General features: G+C 44.6%; 1 protein-coding gene across 1 annotated transcript in view; it reads right to left on the bottom strand.

Annotated features, from left to right (window-relative positions):
* The window catches only part of LOC307019146 (organic cation/carnitine transporter 2-like), a 38,814-nt gene that overhangs the window by 4,916 nt on the left and 8,266 nt on the right, over positions 1-25,632 (bottom strand). The window contains exons 2-4 of the mRNA XM_079649794.1: positions 15,521-15,624; positions 15,277-15,431; positions 10,344-10,470 (exon numbers count right to left, since the gene is read on the bottom strand). The gene's annotated coding sequence lies outside the window, so the exon portion shown is untranslated. The remainder of the gene's footprint in view (positions 1-10,343; positions 10,471-15,276; positions 15,432-15,520; positions 15,625-25,632) is intronic.

A 25,632-nucleotide genomic window follows, 5' to 3' on the forward strand; every position in this document is an offset into this window, starting at 1 on the left:
TCTCCCAGGTGTGGAGCAGGTTCGGGAGAGCAGAGGTGGATCTGTTCGCTGCATGCGGGAAAGCGCAGTGTGCCCTCTGGTTCTCCCTGAGAACGCAGGACCGCCCCCCCCGGGGGATGACGCCTTTGCACACCGACCTTGGCCCAGGGTGTTGTTATACGCTTTCCCACCAGTCCCACTGATCCGTCTGTTCCTGGACAGAGTGCAGGAGGAGCGGCTGACAGCGGTCTTAATAGCCCCGGAGCGCACAGGAGCATCCTTGTCCTGGATCCTCTATCCTGAGCACTGGATCTGAGTCCTGGACTTCGAGTCGTGGCTGAACCTGTCTCTGCGGTCCTGCCAGACTCTCACCATACTACTTCCCTGATGGCTCCCACAAGATTGCTGACATCCTCGTGGATTCATCTTCTTATTATAGACACATGCATTTCCAAACATTTGGACTACCTATGTTGTAAATGTATTATCTTTTCGATTTACACACGGCATCTATTGCACGTCTGTCCATCCTGGGAGAGGGATCCCTCCTCTGTTGCTCTCCCTGAGGTTTCTCCCATTTTCCACTTTAACACTAGAACCGCCAACGGGTAAATTTTACCCGCAGCTGTTGTAACTTTTTTTCCATAACATATTAAAGTCTCCCAGTCCGTGACTTTTCCTGAAAGTGTGTTATATAGCACCCTCTGTTGTTAAAAATTGTCAATAGGAAGTCAGATTGAAAAAATCGCCAAATAAATTGCCATTTATACCCATATCCGCCAGCGGGTAATATTTACCTTATAGAAAATGCAGCGTAAACATGATGTGTTGCTATAGCAACACCTTTTGTCTACTGCGGTTCCTTATAGATAGAGAGATAGATAGAGAGAGATAGATAGATATATTGATAGATAGATAGAGAAAGAGAGAGATAGATATATAGTTATAGATAGTGTAACATCTTGGAGAATACAAGATCTTGGATGACTGAGCTCACGTTGAGGACGTAATGCATGTGTGCAGGTTACGTGCCAGTTGAATAAAGATGGACACTCGTCTGTTTATGTAGGCAATTATATGTCCATAGAAAAGAACATTACAGATAGATCGATAGATAGTTATAGATAGATAGAGAGAGATTGAGAGATTTGTACCTAAACAAAACACAAGTCTAACACCAAGCGTTTAAATCATCACTTGTAGCGATATTTTATACTTCATGCTATCTGCACAAACTATAACATCTGAAAAGCTGAGAGTCCACAGATTCTATTGGTATAAATGTCATCCCTGTGCGATCAAAACTCATTGTTCTGTATGATAAATAAAATAAAATTGTACCTTGCAAATCAATAGCGGGTACATTTTACCCGTTGGCGGTTTTAGGTATACAGCGACCTCTGGCGGTTCTAGTGTTAAAATGTGGGGTTTTCTCTGGAAGTTTTTCCTTGAACGATGTGAGGGTCTAAGGACAGAGGGTGTCGTATTGTCATACTGATATTCTGTACACACTGTGAAGACCACTGAGACAAATGTAACATTTGTGATATTGGGCTATATAAATAAACATTGATTGATTGATTGATCCTGGTTTCCATGCCTACAGCGGATGCTGTCAGGCAGACCGTGGGAAATTCCGTGGCGCGGGGACGCTCTCTCCCAGGTGGAAGGAGCAATCAGCGCTCACCCAGTGATAGGCCAGCGTTTGTGATTCAGTGTCCTCAGCTGTTTTGTCTATCTATTGAAGAATGTTGATTATTACACTTGTAGTGGCAATTTCTTATATTACTTTATATGGTAAAACCATGTGATGATATTATGCTGAGAAACTGTTTGGTCAACTCGACCTGTTGTATCCCACGGTAGCTTCCTGCCAAGGTCGTACCTGAAGAATGCGGCCCTCCCTATGAGAGCATTGTAAGATAACAGTCACTCTGAACAGCAACAGTCCTCTATAAAACACACACACACATCTGCCCCTGTGTCCACTCCTGCAAACGACTCTGTACTTTGCATGACCGTACCTACAAGCTTGTATAAAGAACTACTAAGACAACTCTGTTTGCTTTCACCAGTTTATTATTGATTGCTCTCATTGTACATCTTTACAGTATCGACAAGGTTAAAATATCCACAACACACTCTGAACTAGTTAAAACCTGGAACTACAGGAGGGTTCTTCAGAATTGATTGTGGCATCTCATCCGTGTGGTCAGACCACGTGGCCCTATGACTTGTCTTGTGAATTCTCCGGGCGAAGCTCCAAATAAACCATCAGTGTTTGCCATCAAAGCTCCAGCTCTCCATCGTGTATCTTTGAGTCCTGACTTCAGAAGTTTCCCCCACAGTGAGTACCATTCAGGGTACAAGGGCCGCGTCCACCACGGCATCTTACACAGTCAAATAGACAGCGTTCCAGTGTTGGTGTGTAGGGAAAAGCCTGGACCCTGTTACGTGCCCACTGCCTCACATGCTGTCGTTCCTCCAGCTGTTGTTGGACAGGAATTTGGCTTATAGCACGGTCAAAACATATGCTGCTGCCATTACATCTTGCCACATAGGTTTCGGTGTCAGCACGGTGTTTAGTCACCCTCTGACAAAACGCTTTCTACGAGGAGTACAGAGACCCAGACCTGTGTAACGCGCTTTAGCGCCTGAATGGGATTTGGCTTCGGTGTTACGCGCGCTGAGTAAAGCCCCATTTGAACCTTTAGATCAGGTTCCCCTGAAGTTTTTGTCAGCCAAAGTAGCTCTGCTCTTGACTCTGACATCAGCTAAAAGGGTGAGTGACTTGTCTGCTCTCTCTGTGGCTCTCCTGCCCCGCGCGCTGTCCTGCTATATTGCACGCACGGCTGCTTTTGCTGTTTGTGCATTACAGAGAGTGCTCACAAGGGCAGCCTCTGTCTGAACAACGCCTGTCACATTGGCTGTGTGAGGCTGTGTCACAGGCATATGTCTCCTCTGGGATGGATCCCCCGGAGATCATCAGAGCGCACTCCAACAGAGGAATTTCATCCTCTACTATGGCTTTGCACGGAGGAATGACAGTGGAAGACATTTGCACTGCTGCATCTTGGTCTTCCCCCTGTTCTTCTATTTGAGGGATGTCTCCCATTCCTTTCTGACACACTCTGTACTGAGTGTGTCAGAGAGAGTGATGTCGGGGCTGGTTAAGAGCTAGAGCCTGATAAGCACAGTTTTTTTCCTATTCACACCGCAGCGGAGCCGGCTCTTTTCCCCAAAAAACGGTTCTTACCAAGCTCCAAATAAAATTCGGTCTAGAAGCAAGAATGTCACGCTTACATCGGAGGCGGGGAGCAGGGTCAGGGGCGGGATCAACCTGAGCAACAGTTTATAGCGAGTATGGCAAATACGCCAAAATGACCAAGAGGACCCTCTTTATGGTGAAACACAGATTCTGGTGGCCTGCTATGGGGAAGGATGTGGCAGAATATGTGGGAGCATGTCCTGTGTGTGCTAGGAACAAGACTTCTCGTCAAGCTGCGGCAGGTCTTCTCCAACCTCTGCCTATTCCCAACAGACCATGGTCGCACATTGCGTTGGACTTTGTGACAGGATTTCCACCTTCGACAGGTTACACCACAGTACTCACAGTCATTGATCGTTTTTCCAAGATGGTACATCTCATCCCCATGTCCAAATTGCCTACTGCCAGAGAAACATTACGAGCCATGTTGTCCCATGTTTTTCGTATCCATGGTTTCCCAAGCGATGTCGTTTCAGACCGAGGCCCACAATTCGTTTCACGTTTCTGGAGGGAGTTTTGTCGCCTGATCCAAGCCACTGTGAGCCTGACGTCCGGATACCATCCCCAGTCAAACCAGTAGCGTGGCGTGGGAAAGAAATTAGGGGAAGCCAATAATACGTCCTTTCTTTTGGGGTGGGGGGGGGGGGGGGGGGTGGTGGTCAATGTAATAAATAACGTAACCAGATGAGTGATTACAGCGCCCGGTATCATTTTACACACATTTGTATCATACAGATGCAGGACTTACACACGCCTGTTATCTGACCGACAGGTCCGCACGCACTCTCCAGCCCAAACTCTAATAAGCATTCATTCACAAACTAAATCAGGAGACCTTTAACGTTTTGCGTCCGGTTCGCTCCTTTGTTCCTCGCTGTACACAGCTCCAGTTTGGGCATTGGCCTGTCATCAGATTGTATTTGTTGTTGCTGCTCCAGCGGAAGTTTAGTACAATTATTTTTGATTACTACTATTAATACTCCAAATCTCCACCCTCCATAATTGCACTTGCTTCAGTTGCTTGCTACTTTCTAACGGCGGTGAGAGTGGTGCAGTGGCGCTATCTATCTTCTATCGATTAGATTTATGATTCGAAAATTATAAAAGTAGGATAGACATATGGATATTATCCGACTGAACAAAACGTGCATTTATCCAACAGGTTCGTTTTACAGTGAAACCGAGCGCAGCTTACTTCCACTTTTTGGGACGCGTCACTGCAACACTAAGTTGATGCGATTTGATTGGATTGTGAGGCAAGGGAAGCCAGCGGCCTCTGGCTTCCCTTTGCATGGCCCTGACCAATCACAGGTTGGCAGGGGCATGACGTGAGCCTCATCTGATTGGTCAATCCCTCCATTTTTTTTCACCAAGGGAAGCAAATTTCGGCTGGCCTCCTCTCGCAACAGAGAGTGCAATCTACTGTTTCACCATAACATCTAGAGGGGCGCTGTTTCACTCTTTGTAAAATACTCAATGAGAATGGGGGAGAGACGGGCCGGCAGCAACACACAACAAAGAATTTCCGAAACTAAACGAAGTGTTTTTATTTATTAATTAAAATTATAACTACAATCCGAAAAAACAGGGGAAGCCTGGCTTCCCTTGGCCTCCAGGAGAAAACGCCACTGAGTCAAACGGCCAAGCGGAGAGGATGAATCAAGAAATGGAGACCTGTTTGAGATGTCTGGTGTCCCAGAAACCTACCACCTGGAGCAAACATCTGATTTGGGTTGAGTATGCACACAATACCTTACCCACATCAGCCTCCGGAATCTCTTCTTTCCAATGTGTCCATGGATACCAGCCTCCATTGTTCCCGGAGCTCGAGCAGGAAGTTATTGTACCATCAGCACATGCTTTGGTTCGCCGCTGTCGCCGGGTATGGAAGGGAGTTCGCCAGATGTTGCAGAGAAGTGCGACCTGCATGAAAAGTTTGGCTGACCGAAAATGACGTCCATCTCCTAAATACAAGGTCGGTAAACGAGTGTGGTTGTCCACCAAGGATCTTCCTCTTCACGTTGCCTCCAGGAAACTGGCTCCCCGGTTCGTTGGTCCATTTCCCATTTCAAAAGTTATTAACCCTGTTGCTGTTCGCCTATGTCTCCCAAAGTCCCTCAAGGTCCACCCCACATTCCATGTCAGCAAGCTGAAACCAGTTGTAGAGAGCAGACTGGTCCCCCCCCCACACCACCTCCACCCCCCCGGGTTATCGACGGAGGTATCATCTATACAGTGAAAAAAATACTGTCAGAAAGAAAGCGGGGTAGAGGGAGACAGTTCCTGGTTGACTGGGTAGGGTTTGGACCAGAGGAAAGATGCTGGATCCCGGGCAGCTTTCTTGTCGACAAGTCCCTTATCACGGATTTTGACAGACTACGGTCTCAGGCTTCAGGGACGTCTGGAGTCGTCCGTAAAAGGGGGGGTACTGTAAGGTTTTAGCGATAGTATCCTGTTAGCTGTTGTGTTTTAGTGTTTTGTATATCTGTCTTTTGATGTTAATTACTCTACTCTCTCTCTCCAGGTGTCGGCACTTCCTGTCCGTTTGGCACCTGCTAGAGTGATTGTTGTTCCCACCCCTGATTGTGTCCACCTGTGCCCCATTGCCTAATGTGTATATTTAGTCCTTCTCTCCCTTTGTCTGGTGTCGGTTCGTCTTGTGATGTCGTTATCTCTATGCCTGTTTACCAGAGATTCATGTTACATTGCCTAGTTGAACCTACTGATTATATGGAGAATCCTAGTAGAGCCTAGGAGTCATTATTGATAGCTTTGGTTTTCTTAACAATAAAGAAGATTACCAAGCAACGGAATTGAGCATCTGAGTTCTTACGAGGCAATCGTATCAACTACAGTATCTTCTTGATATTTTCTATTCTATATTTCTATCATGCCTTCTACTTTCCCCCAATTTTTTATGTAGGCTACTCTTAATATTTAAATGTTTTCATCAAATAAAACTTATTCAACAACAAAATTAAATAACGTGCTTTAACCACTAGGCGGTGCGGGTTAAAAAAACAGTGGTGTAGTTAATAAAACTTAATAATATCAAACATAATATGATTAACTTTATTGTGAAATTAAAACAGAACGGTAAAGGAAAATACAGTTTCAGTCTCTCGATTTAAAGCTTATGCATTGTACCATGAACCTGTATAGACCTGTAACAGTATGCATGCGGAGTTGGAAAGGTAGTTCAGTAAATGATATCTTTAAAAACTACAAAAAAATCCCTTTCTATCAGCTGTGCACCGTTATGGTGTAAATATAACCTATCTACCAATTGGATCAAATATAAAAGTCAGCCGAATCAGTGTTGATACTGCAAGGAGACGTATTGTGTGAAAATAAATGGAAGATGTTGTTTAATTGCTAATATATTTATGATCCACGTCCAAGGCCGGATTAGTTCCTCCAGGGGCCCCTGGGCACTGAGCACTCATGGGCTCCCCCCCCCAACCCACGTACCAACAAGTAACACCATGCCTACCCAATCCTACCAACATGACCAATATTTAGAATTTTCAGTCTATCTGGCATGTCAAATCGCACACCTATTTGTCAAAAGCAGGGACGCAGCCACATATACCTCATTGACACCAACGGTGTTTCAGGGCCGGTTCGGAGCTGGAGCTTGAAAAGCACCGGGTTTTCCTGTTCACACACCAGTGGAGCAGGCTCTTAGCTCCGGAATCCGGTTCGTTTCAAGCACCAAAAAATTGTCCGGCTAGAGCAAAAGCACCACATATATCACGCTTACGTCGAGGCGGGGCAGGGGCGGGATCAACTCCTGAACAACAACAAAAAGCCCATGTTTTATCCAGTTTGTACACAACGATGGAGAAACTTAACAAGCAGCAGTGGTCCACTGAAGAGACCAGCTACCTACTGGGAATCTGGTCTTCCGAAGAGGTACAGATGGAGCTGGAGCACAATCGGCCATTGTTGTTGTTGTCGGTGTGAGCTGTGAGGGGTTTCCGCGCGGTTTGGCTTTATGAAGCAGGCACACAAACGGTTACGTCATGACACACGATGATGCAGCATCAGTCGGAATCTGGGCGGTGTGAAAAGAGCCGGAGCTAAACCGAAGAACCGGTTCTGAACCTGAAAAGCTATAGCACGGAGCTTGAACCGGAGTTGCGTTGGTGTGAATGAGGTAATAGTCCAACCAAAGTAGGTCTAGCCTTTTGCCCTTTCAGTCAAAAATCACAAGACAAAGATACAATGGATAAGATCTCAAGACAGTGTATGGCTCATATCAATCAAAACCTCAGAACAGCACCCCACTTAATGCCAACATATGACTGACTAGCTGTACAAGTACACAAGGAGTTCTATTTGTCACAAACATCGTGAGTTACAAAAGTAAAATATGTAGTGAAATTGTGTGGTTGGGGTGGGGCTGTGATTCGGCTATACACCGCCGCCGCGTAGTAATAAAGTTGAGCGCATATATAGTGAGACCTACAGTACAGAGACCTACAGTAATTTGACCCTATGGAAAAGCTGTGTTATTTATGGCGAAGTGTGAGTGTCATTTAAAACAATGTATGATGAATGAGGTTGTGCCCGAAAAAAAAAAAAAAGATTTTTTTTTTTTTTTTTTTTTTATCTTATCACTGAGGGCCCTCTTTGCTCAAGGGCCCCCATATGGTTAATCCGGCCTTGTCCACGTCACGTATTCAGTTTTGGCGGCATTTCTTACAGTTTTTCAAAAGGTCTTCTGATCAGGGCTCTATAAATAAATATCTACGGCAGATATGTAATATGTAATGCAGCCGAACCGTGTATTACAATGCCGTTATGTGATGACTTCCAAAGAGGAAAGCAAGAACACTTGGAATAAAGTATTATTTTATTTAAAAAAAAAGATTTTACGATTCCATATCATCATGGGCGCGGGAAGGGGGGTGCTGAGGGCGCTGCAGCACCCCCTAGCGGCAGGCAGAGGGTGCGGAGCTCCCCTGTCTGAATTATTATTTTGACGGTTATTGCTGCTCCCGCTGTGCATAATCTGTGTAATATGTAGCCAATAAATTCCACATTGTTTGTAAAATAATATTTTGGCCTGCCCCGAATGTTTTTTCTGTAGGCCCGGACAATTATACCTCAATAATATAATACATTAACCGTGCTTTACGTGAACCTCATCAAGACACTAGAAAGGACGGCAGGACTGTAATTTCCCGTGTTCAGTGAATGCAACAGAGGCAAGACACCAGACCAATCAGAGAGTTGCATGGAAATAAAAGTGCTTGTGTCATTCAAGCTCGCGGCTCTGTGTGTGTGCGGAAATAGCGCATTTAGTGTGTGTGAGAGAGGGGGAGAGAGAGGGACCGGTGCCAGCAGCAGGGACCGTGTTGTTAGCATCTGGTTAGCTAGCTGCACTAACGGACATACGGAGCTGTTTGTTCCACAACAAGCTGGAGGAGAGCTCTCCTGTCAGACTGAGAGACTCAGGTGAGCTAAAGGACTCTCTGAGTGTTTAGATAGTTAACTTTAGTCTAAGTTATCTCAGTGGGTCTCAAACGGTTTGGTCAAAAATTATTCAAAAGATTATTTCCGCGGCACACCTTCATATGATCATTATAGTTAGAAATAAAATAAGAGAATAAAGGAAAAACAGTTATGAAATACTATATGGCAGTAAAACAAGAATACAGTTTGAAAGGGGAGTGATTTGTAAAATATCCATAAAGAAAAAGAACATCTGCTTACAGTTGTGTTTCATCTGGGTGTTGAGAGATGTATCCATAGATCTCTTACTGTTGCTCTCAAAGTGCACCAGATTGATGCTTTTAACTTCAATATTTAAAAAAAATCTTCCCGGGGGAGCATCCCCCCGGACCCCCCTAGAGGAGGTGAGGTCCGCTCCCCACTCGTAAAAAATAGCACTTTACCCCTGCCTATATGCCGTGAGCTGATTATCGAGCCTTCATTGTAACAGTCGCGGGTTTACTGTGTGTTTGCGTGTAGGGAGTTTTTTGTGCGTGCTCTATAGTGCCCGTAATAGTGTTCACTGGAGTCCAGCACCTCAGCACCCCCACTCAAAATACCTTCCCGCGCCTCTGCATATCGCATAAACACCATATCCCGACATGCATTGCGGCTAAAACAATCAATGTTTCATCAATCAAAACCTCTGAAAAAAGAAAGGTGTCTCTCAGAATCGAAAGAGAAAAACCTATGGGAAAAACACAAAAGCATTTTACACAATTTAAACCAATAAATGTTGTATAATTAACAAGGATAAACTGATGTTTTTTAGTTGATGAGTACTGCAGATGTCACTGTTAAATCATTTGATCATTAGTTTTATTATGAAGACGTCGAGACCGGAAATACTGTTTTCAACCCGTAACTTTACATGGAGGCTGCGGCATACCTCAAATCATCTTCGTAATATCTAACAAACTATAGATCCTACATATCGACTGGACGTCGATTCTAAAAGTACATTACACTTCTCGCTAGAAATCTAATCAAAAAGCGTTTTAATGGCCAAACTATCCTACAATTTAGGATTTTACAGAGAGGGTTAGTTGTGAATAAACGACCCTCCGGAGCATTTGCAATCAACGGGAGCATGTTGTTTCTTACACGACCACTAAAGGTGCTACACTTTAAAACGTGACTATGGGTCGTAATAAGCTGCTGAACAATCAACCTATTTGGTAGTTTTTCATAGGAGGACAGGCTGCTCTCAAGACATGGACTTAAAATCACACTGTACATTTTACATTTATATCCAATGTAATATTTAATATTCCATTCCTCACATACTTATACAGTAATATCCTGTTTATATTTTGTCCCTGTACATTTGTAATTCAATATGTATATTGCAATTGAGATGACATTTTGGAATGTTTATTTCTAGTCTTTTAATGTTTATTGTACAATGCCATGTATTTTTATGCTGCTGCAACACAAACATATGCCAACTTGGGATCAATAAAGTACTTCTTATCTTATCTTACAACAGGAAGACTATGTAAAAAACACAATAAGTAAACTCTTTTTACTTTTATTAATATTCTGAGTCAGGAATGGTTAATTTATGTAACATGTTAAAAATAAACTAGCAGCTTACCTCAGCTTGTGTGAAAATGGCTTTTGGAGGCTCCACATTGTTGCTCTTAGCGGCTCCTATCAGTATGGCCTCCGCCTCCTCCACTCTGCCCCGAGACAGCAGCCAGCGAGGAGACTCTGGGACTAACCTGCAGAACAGGGAAACAACAATATCAGTACATTTACATACATAGTTCTTAATATACCATTTGGACTAAATGCAAAACATTTTGACAATGTTTACCTATTAAAGCATACAGTATGGAGATAGCAATTATATTAGCTATTATAGAGAAGAAAGCCTTAGTGATGAATAACTAGTTGGTTTAGCAAATGCACATCAGGTCGTTCACCACCCTATCTCTTAGGGTTTCTTAAAGTTTCTACTTACAAGTTCCTTTCAATATAAATATTTTCTAACCATGTAAGCAACGTAAAGGTTTATGTATGAGAGACCAAGCTTCAATACTATATATAGAAATTCTTACTATGGATTGCCATGAGTTTATACTGTTTAACAGCAGTACAGCACTTTTTTTGGCTATATATATTGACCATGTTTTCTACTAATGTTTTCAATGTTTTGAATCGGACGCAGTGTTGTTACTGCTATCTATGAACATCTGAACAGTTTGCAGGAGATATGCTCCTTTTTATATGCTTTGGTGACGAACGCTTACACAAGCTGATCGTGTCTGTTTATCCGAAGTAACACATATGAGAGCAAATAAGATGTATTAGGTCAGTTCAGTTACATTTCGTGGCTGACCCACAAAGAGCAGAAAATATAGCTTCAACCACAGACTGTCAAAAAGCTCTTAGACTTTTATTTCATTCAGAGCCACTGTTGAAAATCACTGTTCTCATTCATAATACTCCGTTCGATGTCTCACTATGGGATAAGCCTCATCGGGGAGCAAACAGAAGCATCAATCTCATTACGTCAATCCTGATTGGCTGGTGATCTTGACGTCAGCGTCAGGGAATCCACCCCCTATAAGTAGCTTTCGCTACGTCGCATGCGTCATTCAAACACCTCTTCTCGCTTCAGAGCACATCTCGATAGATCGTAGCCGGGCAAGCTTAACTGTCCACAGACTGAACCCAGAGCTAACTTTCGGTCGACGGGCGCTCGCCGGCTGCTTTTCTGCTTCGAAAGAAGACTGTTAATACTAACACACCAGTTAGTATTGCAAATCGACCTCGCTGTTTTTTCTTCGGAAATAAAGGTAAGGTTTTGATTTTTTCAAGCTAGCAACACACCTGTTGCTAGCTTGCCTTCCCTCACTACCGACACCACGGTAGCGTGGACGTTTTTTCTTTTTCTCTCTCACACCAGAGGAGAAGAAGATAAAGATATTAACACACCAGTTAATATTCTGTGAGAATAAAAAAAATCTACACCGTCACTTTTCTCCGGATTAACGACAGGTTGGAAAAAAAATGTTCGCAGCAACAACGAGACCGGCCCTTCAGCAACAAGGCCCCAATCCAGGGTGCCTCCTCCCTAGACTGTGACGGTATGGAGAGGCTCGGTCTGCTCCACATACCGCCTATGGAACCGCTGGTGGCAGCCCACCTCCTACCGAGGCTGGCTCCGACACCAAGCAGGAACCCCACGCTGCCGGCGAATGCGGACCGATTCCAGTCGACCATGACTGAACGGTCCTACAGAGCCGCAGCGTTGTCCGCCAGGGCTTTGAACGTTTCCTCGCTGCTAACCGCATACCAAGCGGAGCTCTGCCAGGATCTGTCAAGCAATCCTGGACCGGCCGTTCTGGACGAGATAGCCGCGATCACGGACATCTGTCTCCGCGTTCAACGCTGCGCAGTCCAGGCCAAGGGCAAGGCAATGGGAATCATGGTGGTGCAGGAAAGAGCTAGATGGCTCAACCTCACCATCATCACCAGACCGGGAAAAGGAGGATGTGCTGGACATGCCCATCGTTCCCGAGGGGATTTTCGGCTCCGCTCTCGTCTCCATGCAGAAGAGATGCGAGTCGAAAAAGAAGGAGGATGAGGCCCTCCACCTCTGTGTCCCTCGAAGGGTGCAGCCGCTGCCTCCACAGCGGCAGTTCTTCGCCCAAGCTACCACGAACCCTGCTCGGTTCAAAATACCGAAGCAGCAGAGGTCACAGCCCGCCCGAGTCCCCAGCCCAGGCAGGAAACAAGGGCTAGTAGGCATAGAAAATCTCCGGTTCCGGCTGCAGCCCAGGCGCAGCCAACCCAGAATTTCGGCCAGCAGTCGAGGAAGAAAAAGCGGGCGGCCTGACAGTCTCCTGTTCTCCCCTCTGTGACAGAGCTGGAAGTCCACGGTTCCCCAGCTCCAGATGTGTTCCCGCTGCCTTGAGAGATGCCTCAACGCCATCCTCAAGTCCGCAAAAACACATGTCACAATATTGTTGTTGTTTCTCATACAAACCATTTTCCGCTGACGTATCCAGGCTTCAGGCCAAGGGCGCAGCTCAAAAAAATGAAAAGAAAAACAATAAAAACAATAAACAGTCCGTCAACTGTTCCTCTTTTGAGAGCAGCTACGGCCTCTATCAAAAGGTGGATAATAGACGGGTCTGTGAAGGCACCACTGCCACGCGCATGCGCAGTGGCGACTGGGGTTGTAAAGCCACCACCGTCACGCGCATGCGCAGTTCCGGCTGGGGTTGTGAAGGCACCACCGTCACACGCATGCGCAGTGTCGGTGGGGATTGTCGAAATGGGGTACCACCGTGTTCAGACACTAGAGGGCCCCATAACACAACAAATAGAGACTCAGAGGGTAAGAGACGTGACATCTCCGCTGGCTCTAAGGAGCAAACAGTGGAAGATGATCACAACATCTGCTTGGGTTTTCAAGACAGTAACACGGGGCTACAGACTCCAATTCGCTGTCACCCCCCCTCGCTTCTCGGGCATTCTGTATTCACAATCCCGAGGAGAGTCAGCCCATATTCTAGAGAGAGAGATTCTCTCACTTCTAGAAAAAAAGGCTATATCTATAATACCCGCCGAGCAAGGTCAGAGCGGCTTTTATTCCAAGTATTTCCTCGTTCCCAAACGAGGAGGGAATGGAATTCGGCCAATACTAGATTTGAGGGCTCTGAACGCGTATCTAAAAAGATACAAATTCAGAATGCTCACTCACACATCTCTGCTGCGTCTCGTGCGACAAAACGACTGGTTTACATCAGTCGAACTGAAAGATGCGTATTTCCACATCCCAGTATATTACCCACACAGGAAATATCTGAGGTTCGCATTTCAGGGAATTTGTTACGAATACAGAGTACTTCCCTTCGGTCTGTCTCTCAGTCCAAGAGTGTTTGTACGATGTACGGAAGCCGCGATTAAGACAACAGGGTATTCGCCTGGCAACCTACGTAAACGACTGGCTGCTTCTCGCACAGTCGGAACAGGAGGCTATTACGCAGACAAATGTCCTCGTAAAACACCTGCTCGACCTGGGTTTCATAATAACCACAGGGAAGAGCATGCTGTGCCCAGCACAGACTGTACTCTTCCTGGGTTTACAACTGAACTCGGTGCCCTTTACAGCCCGCCTGTCAGCAGAAAGATTGAAAGCTTTCAGAGCTTGTCTCGCTCATTTCCAGCTGCGCAAACATGTTCTCTTCAGATCATGCCTGCGGTTACTGGGGCTCATGGCGTCAGCCATCCTGGTCGTACGACTGGGACGCTTACACATGAGGGAGTTTCAGCGCTGGGTAGCCGCTCTAAAACTAAACCCTGCGCGTCATGGCGCGCGGAGAGTGATGGTTGCTGTGAAATACGTAATGACACTGCGCCACTGGCTGCACCCGACTTTTCTAGTACGGGGGCGTGCCTATGGGTGCTGTCCTTTCACGGAAGGTGTTCACCACGGACGCATGTCTGACAGGCTGGGGAGGTATTTACGAGGGTCGTCCGGTGAGGGGTCTCTGGAGCAGAGACCTCCAGCGGGCGCACATAAATTACCTGGAGCTTTTAGCGGTGTTCCTCACCCTAAAATGCTTTCTTTCTTTTCTCAGAGGACACCATGTCCTCGTGAGGACGGACAATACAACCACAATATCGTATATAAACCGACAAGGGGGTTTGCGCTCTCTCCAGTTACACATGCTGGCACGCAAACTGATCTTGTGGAGCTGCGGTCGTCTCCTCTCTCTGAGAGCAACGCACGTACCAGGTGTAATGAACCTTGGGGCAGACCTGCTGTCCAGAGGTGCACCACTATATGCAGACTGGACTCTACATCCAATGGTTGTGAGCCAGCTGTGGGTGCGTTACGGCCGAGCCGCGGTAGATCTGTTCGCATAAAAAGAAAATGCTCACTGTCAGCTTTTCTTTTCAATGCGCGATCAAAACGCACCATTAGGTGTGGACGCGCTCGCGCACGTTTGGCCTCCGGTCCTCCTGTACGCGTTTTCACCCCTGGCTCTGATACCCCCAACTCTGGCCAGAGTGAGGGAACAGCGCCACACACTGATCCTGATAGCTCCACACTGGCCTGCAATGTACTGGCTGGCGGAGATTTATCAGCTGCTGTGCGGTCAGCCGTGGCAGCTCCCCCTACGCAGAGACATACTGTCTCAGGCGGGGGGGACGATCTTTCACCCACACCCGGAGCGCCTGGCCCTATGGGCCTGGCCCGTGAGTGGTGCAGAAGATCACTCTGGACTTTGAGCTTAGTATTTCATTTCCTGTACCAAAATAAATGAGAACGTATCAATAAAAACCTGAGACTCAAGTTTCTGAGTGATTTTGTCAGTTCTGTTTGGGAACTTTATGTGAGATCACTAGCCAAGTAATTTAATCAATAGATTGATCTGTGTTTTGAAAGATTGCATTACACACTTGAAATACTACACAGTTTTTCTCTTCGGCCCAAATACGTTTGAACCACAAACCTTTACCTACAAGGTTAAATATAACGTTTTCCAAATCCTGACTTGAAAACATACCTAGCACAAATGCAATGGTATAGTTGGAGAACCCGCCAGCACCAACAAAGAAGAAAATGAAGCAGAAGATCTCCCAGTTTGGAGAGAATATCTGTGCAGTGATCGCCACTGTCTGAAGAATCATCATGAGAAAGAGGGCTGGCCTCCTTCCATACCTGTGAATGAAATACAGTTTAGTGAGTTAGTAACTGTAATTCTAATATTATAATTGATTGTTAAAGTATTCAGACTTTGAAGTACCAACCTGTCAGACATCTGGCCTGAGATAAATGCTCCCACTAGCATACCGATGTAATTGATCGAGGTAGACAGTGGAAGTTTGTACTTATTGTCACACACCAAGTCCCACTGCAAACACAACACGTTTTCTTTAGGGCATAGCTACTGTGTGACAATGAATCACCTCTATTTCATATGTGTTTCGTTTTTATGATAACTAAGACACAGTTTAATCACAGTTATAAAGCTGTACAATAACCAAATGTATATCATATAACAGTAGTAATATTCAAAGCCTAGTAGAAGAAGTAGTTGATGCAAAATATCAAACAAATAAATAAATAAATAGTGGCTGTAGCAACACACATTACATTACATTACATGTTACTTGTTAGACGCTTTTGATCCGAACACCAACGCACTGATCCACTGCGCCACACGCCTCCCACACAACAGGTAACTTTTGTGTGAGCATCATTATAAGCAGCAGTCGTAGTAATAATCACATTGTCGTAAACTTAAATTATAATGATTATTCTTTTTCTGTTGATTCTAGCAACTTTTAGCTTCCTGAAAACTAGACACTGTGATGAAACCGGAACACAAAAATGATACTTTAGAACTTTTAATTGATGTCAGACACTGAAGATTAATTGAAAGTTACGGCTGTAGACTTGACAAAAACCCTTTCTGAGACACCATATTGACACAGCCTCTTCCAAAACCAACTCTGACGTTCTCCCATGTCACTGACACTTAACCACTTCTAAAAAAATATAATCAATATTATACTTCATGACTGCCCTGTTATCATCTGAAGAAGTGATTATTTTATGGTCATGTCTAGGCCACAGCTGTGGTTAAATGCCAAGTACAATGAAAGGGCCTTCCTTATCACACCAGTAACTCTCCAAAGGCCGTTTGCCTGTGTTTGGAAAGAGAATTCAGAGGAGAGTAAAAAACTAAAACGATTAGAACATAAACTTAATGGCCTGAATAATTACCTATCAGACACAAAAAAGTATTGTACCATTTCTCTGTGGAAACCACGAAAGCATGCTCAAAGGGAAAATAATTGATGACTTATTATCAAGCACCTCAGTGACAATGGTTGACTGGTAGATTTCTTTGCTGTCCACCCATCCAGACACTTCTCCAGAGGAATTTCACTCACATTTACATCCACATTTGGGATGATATTATGCTGAGAGTAGTTTCTGACAATGTCCAGGTTAAGTCTTGAGCAAGAGCTGCTCTTTGAGATGCCATCAACCATTTCCAAAGGTATCGTCTCATTTCTCCACACCTCGCTGATACTTAGTTATCAGGAATAAAGCACTTGTGTGGAGGGGTATCACCTACAAATACAATATAGGTGCCAACAAATCCATTCGGCAGGATGCTGAAGGCCATTGCTAAGAAAATACTTTGCTGAAAGGGTCCCCAAGATCCAAGCAAAGACGTGGTTGTGTCATAATCTCTAATTTCCGAGATTTCCATTGCCTCACCAAAGTCATTGGAACGCTAGAGAGTTTGCTCTACTGCACACACTTTCTACATATGAGCAATTAAGCTGAGTTCAGGCTTTTTATGGCAGTGTGATCTGAGCTGCAGTTACACAGTTACACACTAATCTGGGTTTGGTTTAACAACGTGTTATTGCAGCCTTGCATATTTCACCATATCACACGTCGTGGCATAGACATAATAACCAAAGTTTCTGAAACTATGTGAACTTTTTCCACTTGTCTAAACACAACGCCTTTTATAAACAATAATGCATAACCTTAATGGATAAATGGTTGAAATAAGTCAAAGGTTCTACATCGTAGGGTTTCTAAATTTGTTTTGCAACAAAATAATTTCAAATATAACTTATTTTAATTTGGATCTATTCTACCAAACTCAAGTAATAAGAACATTTTATGTAATATTATAAAATATAATGTTATCATTGACAAGCAGAGGTTAAACAATAACCAAACCAAATGTTTTATTTCTAATGATTATGATTTTGGTTTAGAGATAAAGTAGTTCTGAATTATGCATTTGTGGTCAACAATAAATGTACGAGGGCCAGTGAGTTTATTTAGTCATTTTTATTTACTTCTTAATATAGAGTATACAACATAAAAATGCTTGAGATTCATTCGAATGTTTAAAGATGCCTTCAGATCACACTCAAAACCGCTTTTTGGAATAATGCATCTAGTTCTCATTCATAACACTCCGTTCGATGTCTCACTATGGGATGCGCCTCAACGCGTATGCAAACAGAAGCATCAATCTCATTACGCCAATCCTGATTGGCTGGTGATCTTGACGTCTACATCAGGGAATCCACCCACACTTTAAGTAGCTTGCGCTACGTTGCAGCGTCATTCAAACAACTCATCTCGCTTCCCTCCGCGCCGACACCCCGGCAAACGAGGATGGACCCTTCTCTCCCTCAAACCAGAGGAGTCGGAGGCTCGGAGGCTTGGCTCGGAGGCTCGGCTCGGAGGCTGCAGGTTTAAGATCTCGGGCACGGACTCACACCAGGTCTGCTCGTCCTGCCTTGGGCTGGAACACGCCCAGGAAGCTATCGATACCCCCGGTTCGTGCGGGCATTGTGCCCGCTTCACCATCAAGAGCCTCCGCCGACGGCTAGTGCGCCAAGCTAGACTGTTGGGACAGGACCCCTTCATGTCCGTTGATTCGCCGGCCGGCAATCGAGACATGGTGGCGACTGCCGCGGAGATTGAGCCCTGCGCTGTGTCAGGCTGGGGCTCAACAACGGCGGTAGCCGCGGAATCGGAGCCCCGCGCCGTGTCAGGCTGGGGCCCGGTGGCGGCAAGAGCCGCGAGAGCGGAGCCCCGCGCTGTGTCAAGCTGGAGCTCCCAACTGGACCCCACCGTGGTTCCACCCGCGGAGGATGTCCTAGAGCTGGATTATATGGAGGAGGATGAAGAGGATGCCTCTGAGTTCCTCTTATCCGACTCGGATGAGCACGAAGATGACATCTTCGTTTCGTCTGCCCAGGCTGCCAAGCCGGAGGCGATGTCCGCTCCCCCGGGTGAAAGCACACCAGCTTCGCCCTGCCTCAGTATGGACTTGCAGGCCGTGTGCCAACGCGCTGCATCCAGGCTGGACATCCCCTGGCCTGAAGTGGCCAAGGAGACCTCCAGATCTTGCTATGAGGGGAAGAACTTGCCCCAAGCAGCGAGGATGAAGAGGCAGCTTCTCCCAGTCTTTCCAGAGATGCTGGACGAGATGTCGGTCTCGTGGAGAGATCGCCCTTTCAGCAACAAGGCCCCAATCCAGGGTGCCTCCTCTTTGGACTGTGACGGCATGGAGAAGCTCGGCCTGCTCCGCATGCCACCCATGGAGCCGCTGGTGGCAGCCCACCTCCAACAGCGGCTGGCTTCGGCACCGAGCAGGAACCCCACGCTACCGGCAAAGTCAGCAATGACCGAACGAGCCTATAAAGCCGCAGCTTTGTCCGCCAGGGCACTCAACGTCTCCTTGCTGCTGACCGCCTACCAGGCGGAGCTCTGCGAGGACGTGACGAACAAACCTGAGCCTGCCGTGTGGGACGAAATCGCAGTAATCACGGACATTTGCCTCCGTGTGCAGCGCTGTGCAGTCCAAGCCACGGGCAAAGCACTGGGGATAATGGTGGTACAGGAGAGAGCCAGGTGGCTTAACCTGACGAACCTTCCAGGCCGGGAAAAAGAGGACGTCTTGGACATGCCTATTGTTCCCGAGGGCTTATTTGGCTCCGCTCTAGCTTCGATGCAGCAGCGGTGTGAATCCAAAAAGAAGGAGGATGAGGCTCTCCAGCTTTGCCTTCCCCGAAGGGTCCAGCCGCCGCCTCCAACGGCCCCGCGGCAGTCCTTCGCTCAGGCTGTCTCACGTCCTGCCCGGTTCAAGATCCCGAAACAGCAGAGGCCACAGCCCGCCCCGGGTCTCCAGCCCAGACACGAGGCTGTTAGGAACCTTGACAGACACTTGGACTCAAAAGAAAGTTTGTTCAAAAAAGTCTTTACTTTGGAAAAGTATAAAGTTCAAACAAAAATCACCCCTGAGAGGCAAAACGTAGCAAAGCAAATTACGAACTAAATAAACTTGACTATGGTCACAAAGTACAATAATCTCTTGGCGAGACAAGCTGGCTCTCTAAATGGCACAAGGCACAAGACGAACTGGCACAGGACAGAGGGAGACAGGACTATTTATACATGAGGTAAGGGGGAACAGGTGGAAACAATCAGGGGCGGGGCAGACGCTGACGATGGCGGGAAAACACACAAAGGGAGGAAGTAAAGGGAGCTGAAATGAGAGACAAGAGGTAAGTACAAAAATAAAACAGGAAGTGCAATGACAGGACTAGACAGGTGAACAAAAAGACTTGACTAAACATAAATCTAACCTGGGCTATAAACTAAACGTGAAACAATAACATGAACCTGATTAACATGACATGAATAATTTAGCAGACATGACGGGATGTTACAGAGGCGCGGACGAGCTGGCCAAGAAAGTCTCCGGTTCCGGCAGCAGCCGCTCAGGCACAGCCGGTCCAGACTTTCAGCCACCAGACGAGGAAGAAGAAAAGGGCGGCCTGACAGCCTCCTCTCCTCTCCTCGATAAAAGAGCTGGAAGTTCCCTGTTCTCCAGCTCCAGGACACGTTCCAGTGTTGGATGCTCATGTGTTTCCGGGGTGCAACCATGCCCCCATCTTCCCGCCGCCTCGAGTGATGTCAGAACGTCATCCTCAAGTTCGCGCCATGAGGGAAATGGACTTAACATCAAAGACAGCAAGCTCCGCTGCTCGTTTAAGTCACACAAACACATGTCATCACTATTGTTTCTTAATAAATCATTTCCACTGTCGTTTCCAGGCTTAAAGCCAAGGGCGCAGTCAATAAAAATGAAAAGACAAACAATAAAAACAATAAACAGTCTGACGTCTACCCCCCTTCTAAGAGTGGCTGCTGCCCCTCTCAGAAGGCGGACGATGGACGGGGCTGTGAAGGCATCACCGCCACGCGCATGCGCAGTGTCGACCAGGGTTGTCAACCTGGGGTACCACCGTTTTCAGACACTAGAGGGCCCAATAAAACAATAAATAAAGACACAGAGGGCAGACGACAGGGATGTGACATCTCCATTCGCTTTGAGAAGCGAAAAGTGGGGGATGCTCACAGATTCTGCTTGGGTTTTCAAGACAATAGCACGGGGTTACAGACTCCAATTCGCTGTCACCCCCCCTCACTTTTCGGGCATTCTGCATTCGCAAGCCCGGGGAGAGTCGGACCATATTCTGGAGCTAGAGATTATCTCACTACTAGAAAAGAAGGCTATATCTATAATACCCTCCGAACAGAGTCAGAGCGGCTTTTATTCCAAGTATTTCTTCGTTCCCAAACGGGGAGGGAACGGAATTCGGCTTATACTAGATTTGAGGGCTCTGAACAAATATCTCAAAAGATACAAATTCAGAATGCTCACTCACACGTCTCTGTTGCGTCTTGTGCGCCAAAACGCGTATTTCCACATCCCAGTATATTATCCACACAGGAAATATCTGAAGTTCGCCTTTCCGGGTGTCTGTTACGAGTACAGAGTACTTCCCTTCGGTCTGTCTCTCAGCCCACGAGTGTTTGTACGGTGTACGGAAGCCGCGATAGCCCCGTTAAGACAACAGGGTATTCGCCTGGCAACTTATCTGGACGATTGGCTCCTTCTCGCACAGTCGGAGCAAGAGGCTATTACGCAGATGAATGTCCTCGTAAAAAACCTGCTCGACCTAAGTTTCGTAATAAACACAGAAAAGAGCATTTTGTCCCCAGCCCAGACTGTACTCTTCCTGGGCCTACGCCTGAATTTGGTGCCTTTTACAGCCCACCTGTCAGCAGAAAGAGTGAAAGCCTTCAGGGCTTGCCTCGCTCATTTCCAGCCACGCAAATATGTTCTCTTCCAGAGGCAGAGCCTCCCCTGTCATACTCCAATGTAACGGAAAAACAACTAAAGAAAAACGAAATAGTAATAATAATAAAATGTCTCCACTGATCTATGATGTAAGTGTGATTTATGTATGATTCCAATCGCTTTTTAAAGTCAAAATCAGCAAATTTGCCTAGCTCCGCTACAACTACGGGTAGCGATGAGAAGTGAGGCAGGGACGAGCTCTGGCTCTCGTAAACCCACAGTAACTTGCTAGAGCGCGGACACTAATTTAACGCGGGCACTTATTTTGTGAGCGCGCTCAAGCCAGTTACTGTGGGGTGAGGTGAGGCACAGATGAGCTCTGCCTCACCTCAGAATGCGTCACCCCACAGAAACTGGCTCGAAAGCGGGCCCTAAGCGCATGCCTGTTACCATCTCACTGTATGTCACCAATGTAATGTTTGTAGATCCCTTTATTACATTTATCCTCACCATGCATAGTCTCTAAATAACTTATTTCACGTATATGTGATGTTTAGGCTCGCTGGTCTCATCATATAACGGCAATGAAAGAAGCAGCAGGAGAGGCAGCCATAACCTCTGCCGCACTGAAGGGGGCGCATGTGAGCCCACAAGTTCTTGTTGCTACTGTTATTCTACGCAGAGACGGTAGACGCAAACAACAAACTAGACTTTTTAAACTACGGGAAGATAAGGAGGACTTTTACAAAAAAGTAATAGAGATTGTTGTCCAAAGGAGAGCATGGACTTCATCTTCAAGTCAAGGTAAGACCACAATTGTAATGAAAATGGGATCTTGCTAAGAAAAAACAATCCAATATTTAGATTTTGGGTATCCTTTTGTTGAACGGTCTGTTTAAAATGAATTGAAGCATCAGACTAAAAAAGCTTTTGAAAATAGCCGAATATTTCGATTAAGGTAAAAATATAATATTTGTAAATCTGACTCTGAAAGAGTTTTTTTAGATGCTTTACTATGAATTATTTAATGTTATTCTAACATAACGTTACTTTTTTCAACGTGCTGTTTTCATATTTTCCACCAATGAGCTATGTTTTCCCTCTATGAATTTGTTCATTATATTTTGAAAAACTACACAGAGATTTTTTATCAACATACAACTATTACACCATACAACTCGCTGTTTGTGAAATATTTCAACATACTTTACCTGCTCCTGCTTTTCTTTTTTGAAGGGTTCCAGGATATTTTGCACTTCATGCATAAAACTACTCATCTTTCTTGAAACTGACATACATTTGAGAAAAAAGACGTGCTGTCCTATTTACAAACAAGTTATTTTTCTGCTTCTTCCTCGCCCGTGTCTCTTCCTTCAACCAGCACAACAATCAAGTCAGATCTATCAAATAAAACCTCTGCCTTTCTCCCACCCTAGGGTCCAGAGTCAAAACACCTTCCCCTCCAGACCCTCCCCCTTCTTTTATATCCCCTTGCCTGTTTTATGGTCAGTCCCTGTGACTCTGTCTCTGGCAGGTATCCCCACTGTTGCTTTAAACAAAAACAAGTAATCTTTCAGATAATCTAGTTCCTTTCTCACAGTATGGGTTTTAAAAAAGAAGAAGAATAGACATCTCTGAGGGATGTAACATCACAGTTTTAGTGAAAATCCTTTCTTTACATGTCACAGTTTCTTTACTCACAATATTTTTGAGATAACAGTGTCTCCCATTGTCCCCCCCCCCCCCCCCCCCCCCCCCCCACCACACACACACACACACACACACACACACACACACACACACACACACACACACACACACACACACACACACACACACACCACACACACACACACACACACACCAAACACATGCAAACACACAAAAAGAAACAACACACACTATACAGTGACTCTAAAAGGCTAGTTTGTGTGACCTTTTATTTATATTTTTATGATATTCTGATATACCATACTATTATTAGAGTCAAATGTAACTTAAATCACCAATCTCCATAAGAGTTAACCTCTATTATTAACCCAACCTCATTTAAAGCTATTGCTTTCAAGCTTTTAACTTAAATACGAAACGTTGGCTAAATACTGAAAGGTATGGTGTGAATTTAAAAACACCCCATAAATAAAAGCTAGGTCAGAGCAAACGTAATGATCAGACCCCAATGTTATATGTTGTTAGAAAACACTTGTGACCACCAGAACATAGAAACAAAACGTTTTGGCCACTGTCAGTCATCAGTTCCAAGATTCAAGTAGTTCGATATGTCCAGACATATCCAGGATGCCCGACCGCAAATACTTAAAAAAAATAGGCCATGATACCTGGATATACCATACTAGTACTTTTAAGTTTTTGTTGTTGATACATTCGAAAATATTATAATGACTATTTGACATATACCAGGGTTATGCGATTGGCAGAGGTAATATATATATATATATATATATATATATATATATATATATATATATATATATACAGGCCCTTTGAGTAGAATGTTAAAAAGTAAACTAGTTCCTGACTGTAGTGCCCACTCCTTAGGTTAGCTTCACTTTGGTTAAATTACTTTAGTTACAAATAGTGAAGTTCTAGCTATAGTTCAAATGGAGTAATTTAAGCTGTCTGATGCACTTTATAGTTTGACTTTTTTTTTTTTAAATACCGATGTGTTTATTCAAAACCTTAATGCACACAAGCCTGTTTTTTAGTTTAGTTTAGTTTGCACTGGTGTGTGCACTTACATTGATGTTGATAGTTAACTTAGTTAATGGTTCACACTGAGTTCTGAATGTCATCTAAATGTAGGAATGCCTTGGGCATGTGGTTCCCTGATTTTTGTGTCATGCTTTTACAACATACAATATAAGCAATCCTATGTTGTTGTTGTTGTTGTTGTTGTTGTTGTTGTTGTTGTTGTAGTACACTACTTTATCTGTAGCTATTAACATGATTGCTCATATTTCAAGGCATATTTTTCTTGCGCCCTTATTTTGGATCAGTTCATCAACTGCCCCCATTCAAAAACTATTAAATAGCCCGGCTATATACTATGACCATTCTTTACTTATTTAGAAATATGGTGTGAATGGGGTAATTTGAGTTGTCTGATGCACTTGATACAATTTGACTTTTTAACATGATGTGTTTATTCAAAACCATTTCCACACACACACACACACACACACACACACACACACACACACACACACACACACACACACACACACACACACACACACACACACACACACACACACACACACACACACACACACACACACACACACACACACACACACACACACACACACACACACACACACACACACACACACACACACACACACACACACACACACACCACACACACACACACACACACGCAAACACGCAAAAAGAAACAACACACACTATACAGTGACTCTAAAAGGCTAGTTTGTGTGACCTTTTATTTATATTTTTATGATATTCTGATATACCATACTATTATTAGAGTCAAATGTAACTTAAATCACCAATCTCCATAAGAGTTAACCTCTATTATTAACTCAACCTCATTTAAAGCTATTGCTTTCAAGCTTTTAACTTAAATACGCAACGTTGGCTAAATACTGAAAGGTATGGTGTGAATATAAAAACACCCCATAAATAAAAGCTAGCTCAGAGCAAACGTAATGATCAGACCCCAATGTTATATGTTGTTAGAAAACACTTGTGACCACCAGAACATAAAAACAAAACATTTTGGCCACTGTCAGTCATCAGTTCCAAGATTCAAGTAGTTCGATATGTCCAGACATATCCAGGATGCCCGACCGCAAATACTTAAAGAAAATAGGCCATGATACCTGGATATACCATACTAGTACTTTTAAGTTTTTGTTGTTGATACATTCGAAAATATTATAATGACTATTTGACATATACCAGGGTTATGCGATTGGCAGAGGTAATATATATATATATATATATATATATATATATATATATATATATATATATATATATATATACAGGCCCTTTGAGTAGAATGTTAAAAAGTAAACTAGTTCCTGACTGTAGTGCCCACTCCTTAGGTTAGCTTCACTTTGGTTAAATTACTTTAGTTACAAATAGTGAAGTTCTAGCTATAGTTCAAATGGAGTAATTTAAGCTGTCTGATGCACTTTATAGTTTAACTTTTTTTTTTTTAAATACCGATGTGTT

The sequence above is a fragment of the Notothenia rossii genome, assembly GCF_949606895.1.
Source record: "Notothenia rossii genome assembly, chromosome: 9".
NCBI lineage: Eukaryota > Metazoa > Chordata > Actinopteri > Perciformes > Nototheniidae > Notothenia > Notothenia rossii.